The 6,072-nt window shown below is 37.4% G+C and overlaps 1 pseudogene; it reads left to right on the forward strand.

Annotated features, from left to right (window-relative positions):
* The first annotated feature begins 278 nt into the window (after positions 1 to 278).
* On the forward strand, positions 279 to 5,069 carry LOC110067861 (uncharacterized; annotated as a pseudogene).
* The last annotated feature ends 1,003 nt before the right edge of the window (positions 5,070 to 6,072 follow it).

Here is a 6,072-nt window from a genome sequence, read left to right on the forward strand (position 1 = left end):
CTCCTTTTTAATATATTAAAATCAGGACTGATATTTATATAAATTTAATAATTTATTTCATCTTGCAAATAACTTCTGAATATTTGACTTTGTTTTCACAGACAAACAAGTGCAAAGCTCAGTAGCTCAAAAGGATGTGGCTTGAAAGAAGTGTAGAAGAAAAGACACTCCAAGTTCAACAGCAAGAGGAGAAAGTCAAGGAATTAAATGAGCAATACAACAAATTTAAATCTTTACTTGAGCAGAAAGGATTTTCTGTCAGTAGGAGACAAAATACTACTACTACTTATGAGATGGTTACAAATGTCAATTCTAGTACTAGATATAGAAGAAGACATGAAACCAAAAATGTCTTAGAATTTATACATGGGGGAAAAGAAGGATCACTCCATGGGGCTTGGGATTATGTGTCATCTACTGCTGACAATCAAACCATGGATAAGCTGATTTCAGGGCTCAAACAGGGAAAATATATCCAAGGCTTGTTTGACAAGACAATGAAGCACTATCAAAATTCAGAAGAGGCTTTGAAGCAAGCTGTGCTTATGAAGTACCAAAACTTTTTGTCTAGAAGAAAGTATGCCCTTGTCTGTAAAACTCAGTCCTCAGTTTTTGATCCCAATTCTGAACTCTGGGTGCCTCGCAACATGAAATGTTTAGGTCTGGACTTAAGAGTCCCATGTATAACTATTTCTGATAAGTGGGTGGAAAATTTTGTGAAGAGTCTTGACATTGGCCATGTCAATCAAATCCCCAATGCACCGGGTGTTTCTAGAACAATAACTGGGTTGGTATTTATGGTAATTGATTTGCACTTGAGACTTCCTCATTTGTCACGTAAACTCACTTGGTTCAATGAGAACACAAATCATTTTATATTTCAATTTTCTGATGATGGGGCTCCTGAGTCCAGCCAACTAACTATGTCAATAGGAAGTCTGACATGCTGGAACTTTGGGGATAGGGTAAGAAGTAGGGATTTCCAATATATTTTACACTGTGTCAGTTTGGGGGAAAAACATGAGATGCATGAAAGAAGCAACATACTGATGAAATGGAAATGTTAGAGGGTAATGTTTTTAATGTTTGCGACAGGTAATGTACTTTAGAGTTTCAGCCAAGTGCTGATATGAGCTGGCAGAGCTGGGCTAATAATGAATTAAATCAAGTTGCTACTTATCCTTCTCCTTATGCTGATGTTAGCAAAGGAAACATGTGTACCATGGGTGCTACAATTGGGTTGAGGGAAGAAGATTTATTTCAGCCATTTACACTAGAAATCAGGAAATCTCATGTTAACAAGGTTGACAATTTCATGAATTCATTGCCGTCTAATTTGTCTGAGAAGAATCACCATGCCAGAAAACTAAAGTTTATGGCAGAAAGTGGGATACGGCAGTTAGGTCCACCCCAGATTGGTATTTTTGCAGACCGACAGTGGCCAGAGCCTGTCCACTGTGAAATTTATGCATGGCAGCATTTATTAAACATCATTTACAGAGAGGCAGTACAGAGAGGTACATTTACAGAGTTTATTGATATCCTGACTGCCTCAGCTGTAGGACAGAGTACTCATCAGGGTACTGTCCCTGAGAAGCCGAGGGTTTTTGTTTCTCATGATGATGGAGCAGGAGAGAGATCCACTAAAGTTGATATTGTGAATGATTCTAACACAAAGTTTGTAAGTGGTCTAGGTAATGCAATATCAAGTTTCCAAAAAGACAATTCCAGTGAGCTTGGTTGTGGGTTGGGATATTTAGCTTCTGTAGTTAAGGAACACTATAGTGATGAGGCCCAGAGGCATAACAAGCTCCCAGTACGGTTAATAGGAGATCAGGCCATTGCCTTGGCAAACTTCTCTTACAGGTTCATTGATAGCCTCAAAATTGTAGGAGTCCCCCCCAGCACAGAAACTAAAAATATTAGTCTTGGGCAAAATTGCCCAGTTTCTTAGAAATGCTGGTGCTTTATTCAACAAAATTGAAATTTGTGCTGTTGACCTTGGTCAGCTTAAGGAATTTTGCACTTTATATTTTAACCTGTATGTATTATTTTTTGAAATGGATGTAAATGTTACAGTTTGGTCAGTAGGATATGCCATACCATATCATGCAGCTAATTTGCATGAAAATTATAAAGTAGGTTATGGCATTATATCACTACAGGCAAAAGAGGCAAAGCACTCAGGGATAAAAAATGACTTGGACCTGACAAACAGATCTAATGCTGCATCTGATAAAGGAAAATGGTGGCAGGTTATGAGGGCTAACTATGTAAGAGCATTTTATTTGGTGGAACATCAGCCAATGCCAAATTTTTACATTTCTCATTACAAGTCTTGCCTTCCTTCTTCCTGATTCAACGAATCATTCGTTGAATATTTTAGTGACAAAATTGTTAAAATCCGCAATGATCTTGACAAAGTTGATGGAACTCTGAATGATGGTCAAGTTACTTCATGCAATGCTGAGTCTGAAAGCTGTCTAGCTGGTCAGCTGCTAAGTGAATTTAAACTGGTCACTGAGGAGGTCGTATCTGGTTTTGTGAATCACCTGTGTTCAAAGTCCTGTACACTTGATCCAATTCCATCTTCAGTGTTCAAAGGGTACCGTCATTATCTGCTTCCAATGATCACTCGTATTGTTAACTTGTCTCTTACGAGTGGCCGAGTACCTGCTAGATTCAAGGTTGCCATGTTGAAGCCGTTGTTGAAAAAGAGTGGAGCTGATCATGAACTATTTTCTAACTTTCGTCCTGTCTCGAATTTATATTTTCTATCCAAAGTTACGGAGAAAGCAGTTGCAGCACAATTAATGGACCGCCTTAATGATAATGAAGGCTTATTAGAAGAATTTCAGTTGGCATATAAATCTCATCACAGTACAGAGACTGCGCTTGTGAGAGTTCAAAATGAAATTTTGAAGGCTATTGACAATAACAGATCGGTTATATTACTATTGCTCGATTTATTGGCTGCGTTTGATACTGTCGATCATTCAATTTTGTTATCTAGACTACGGAATCGCTTTGGTATTAGGAACACTGCTCTTAATTGGTTTCATTCATACCTTCACTCACGTGAACAGTTTGTTTCTGTTAATGGAATTTAATTGTCAAAGAAGAATTTACCCTACGGGGTACCACAGGGTTCTGTACTGGGACCCTTGTTGTATTCCCTTTATACAAGTCTGCTGGGTGACATTGCCAGAAAGCATAGCATACCGTTTCATCTCTATGCAGATGACACACAGTTGTACTTGTCGTTTACGTCCAACTGTCCTAATCATCTATCAAGCTCAAAGATGGCAGTAGAATTATGTGTTAAGGACATTGGGGACTGGATGCTGCGCAACAAACTTAAGTTAAATCGGGATAAGACTGAACTTTTGGTTATTAGTTCTAAATATCGTCCACGACCAGCCCTCGACTATATACGAGTTGGTGATGAAGTAATCAAGTCTAGTAAACAGGCCAGGAATTTAGGAGTTGCATTCGATCAATGTTTGGATTTCAAAGAACATGTTATAATAACCTGCAAGAGCGCATTTTTCCGCATTCGTAGTATAGCTAAAATTAGGCGATACCTATCCCAGAGTACTACTGAGACTATTGTTCACGCTTACATAACATCGCGCTTGGACTATTGTAACGCCCTACTGTACGGTCTCCCAAAGTATCTGATTAATAGACTTCAGCTTGTCCAGAACTCAGCAGCTCGCCTTGTCACCTTGACTAGAAGGCAGGAACACATCACACCAATACTAAGGAGCTTACATTGGTTGCCAGTTCATTTTAGGATTATTTTCAAAATATTGTTGTTAACTTACAAAGCTCTGAATGGACTGGCCCCTGATTACATTAGAGACCTACTGCGATTTAACATTTCTGGTCGGACACTAAGATCTTCAAACAACAGGTTGCTTGATGAGCCTAGAGCAAATCTTAAAACGTATGGTGAAAGGGCTTTTTCCGTGGCGGCACCAAGGCTCTGGAATAAACTACCCCTCCAGATCAGACTTTCATCATCAGAGACAGTTTTTAAGGCTAATCTTAAGACTTCTCTTTTTAAGCGTGCATTTGATTTGTAGTTTTTACTTTTTACTTGTAGCCTAATTGTATTATATAGCGTATTTAATTCTTAAGATTTTAACTTTTAGGATTTAGGATTTTAGGTTTTTAAAGAATTGGGATTTTAATTTTAAAGTATTGTAAAGCACCATGGACAATTAGTGGAAAATGGCACTATATAAATGTATATTTATTTTATTTATTTATTTATTTATTTATTTATTTATTTATAAACTCTGAAATATTTTGCAACTGTGGAAGGGCTAAAGAAATGAGTGACGACACATGTCTGGTATGTGTAGATGCCAGGGTGATTGTGGAATGTGCAGAAAAAGAGAAACTTCTACTGGAAGTAGTTGAAATGTTGAAACCCATTTTGTGCTCTGAGTGCAATGAAAGATTTCCAGATACTGTAAGTTGTCAAGCTCATCAAAGGATGCATTAGAGAGAGAGACAGTCTAACACAAACAACCCTGATAGCCGCAACTTGCACCCTAAAACTATGAAAGTAAGTGACCTCAAAAAGGAGCTGCAAAGTAGGCAATTAAGCACCACTGGAAACAAAGAAATTCTTATTAGACGCCTTGAAGGTGCATTAACAAAAGAGGTAAATTAGGACTTTTTACTTCTTGTATTGTGAGAAAGCTCCATAAGCACAGATGGAAAGGTTAATTTGCCTCACAGAAAATGTATCAACAATCAGTATAATAATATCATTGTGTCATCATTAACTTGGTCTTTTACAAATTACGGTACATCATACTGCCAGTTGCAAAAACTCACATGGCGTTATTATTAATAAGTACTTATTATGGAGCCATCTTGCAACACAATAAGAATAAAATGTAACTTTATTACTCAATACATAATTAATATATTTCATATCAGAACATGTTGTAATATATATAAAATATTGTACACAGTATACTCGTAAATGTACATTTTACATTAGTCTTATTTTCAATATTATAACGGTATTTGTAATTATATTTGCACCTAAATTATTCAAAAATAAAAATAAAAAATACATGTCAAATAATTAAAAAGTGTACATCACAACCTGCCAAGAGTTTGAATAAATGACTCAATGATTCATGAGGTTTTGCAAGGTCGAGTCAATCACAAAATCGTCTGCCATATACCGCTGAATATAGAAAGTCACTATAACTTTCTGGCTCTTAAGGCTAAAATCAAAAATAAAAGGAGTATTAGTGCTAACAACCACAGCTGACCTGCCTTTATACGAAAATTCCACTTTTCCTTTCGAACCTGGTTTTCTGGTGAAATGTCTCTTTCTCAGAACATCTTGTCCCTCAAACCGAGCTGGAGAAAACACCTTTTCGACCAATTCCATGCTGGAAGTGTGGAAATAATTTTTGATTTGTTTACTTCAAATTTTACCTCCCCGCCGTAACCTCATAATAATATGGTTATGTGGCGAAATATCGGCCAAGGAATGAACAAAATTACGGGGCTTGCCAACGATGTTGCCTTGGAATGTGACAACTTGGTGGAGATCTGCTTTCTGATTTCAAACAGATAGCTGTCCACCAAAGGACCAGACAGCTCCAGTTTGTTGCCACAAACCTCTTCCAGTCCACTGTTAATGTTCCCCATGCCATAGTTAGGTCATCCTCTGGCCCGTCTGACTGCCTTTATCCACTCACACTCAAACGAAAACTTCATTTCTACTTCATTATTATTCCAAAATTTTTTCCCCTCTCTGTGAGCTCTGTTTAGCCTTTCAAATCGAATACTATATCACTTATATTGGCCGCCATTTTGTTTTAATTTTTGTCTTTCACACTCAACCATGGTAGTTAGAGCTGACAATTATGAGCCCGCGCCTCCGGGAGGAAAATGCATAGCAACGAGCCACCGTGCTAAATAACAAAAATCGAACTGTATAGTAAAACAACCAAACATGTGTTTCCCTTTTCCTTGTTGATCCCTACTCTTTAGTGTTTTTTGTGCATCTGACAACAAGAACATTATGTTAGCATT

This window comes from Orbicella faveolata, unplaced genomic scaffold (genome assembly GCF_042242905.1).
Source record: "Orbicella faveolata isolate gen_17 unplaced genomic scaffold, um_ofav_v1 contig_46, whole genome shotgun sequence".
Classification (NCBI taxonomy): domain Eukaryota; kingdom Metazoa; phylum Cnidaria; class Anthozoa; order Scleractinia; family Merulinidae; genus Orbicella; species Orbicella faveolata.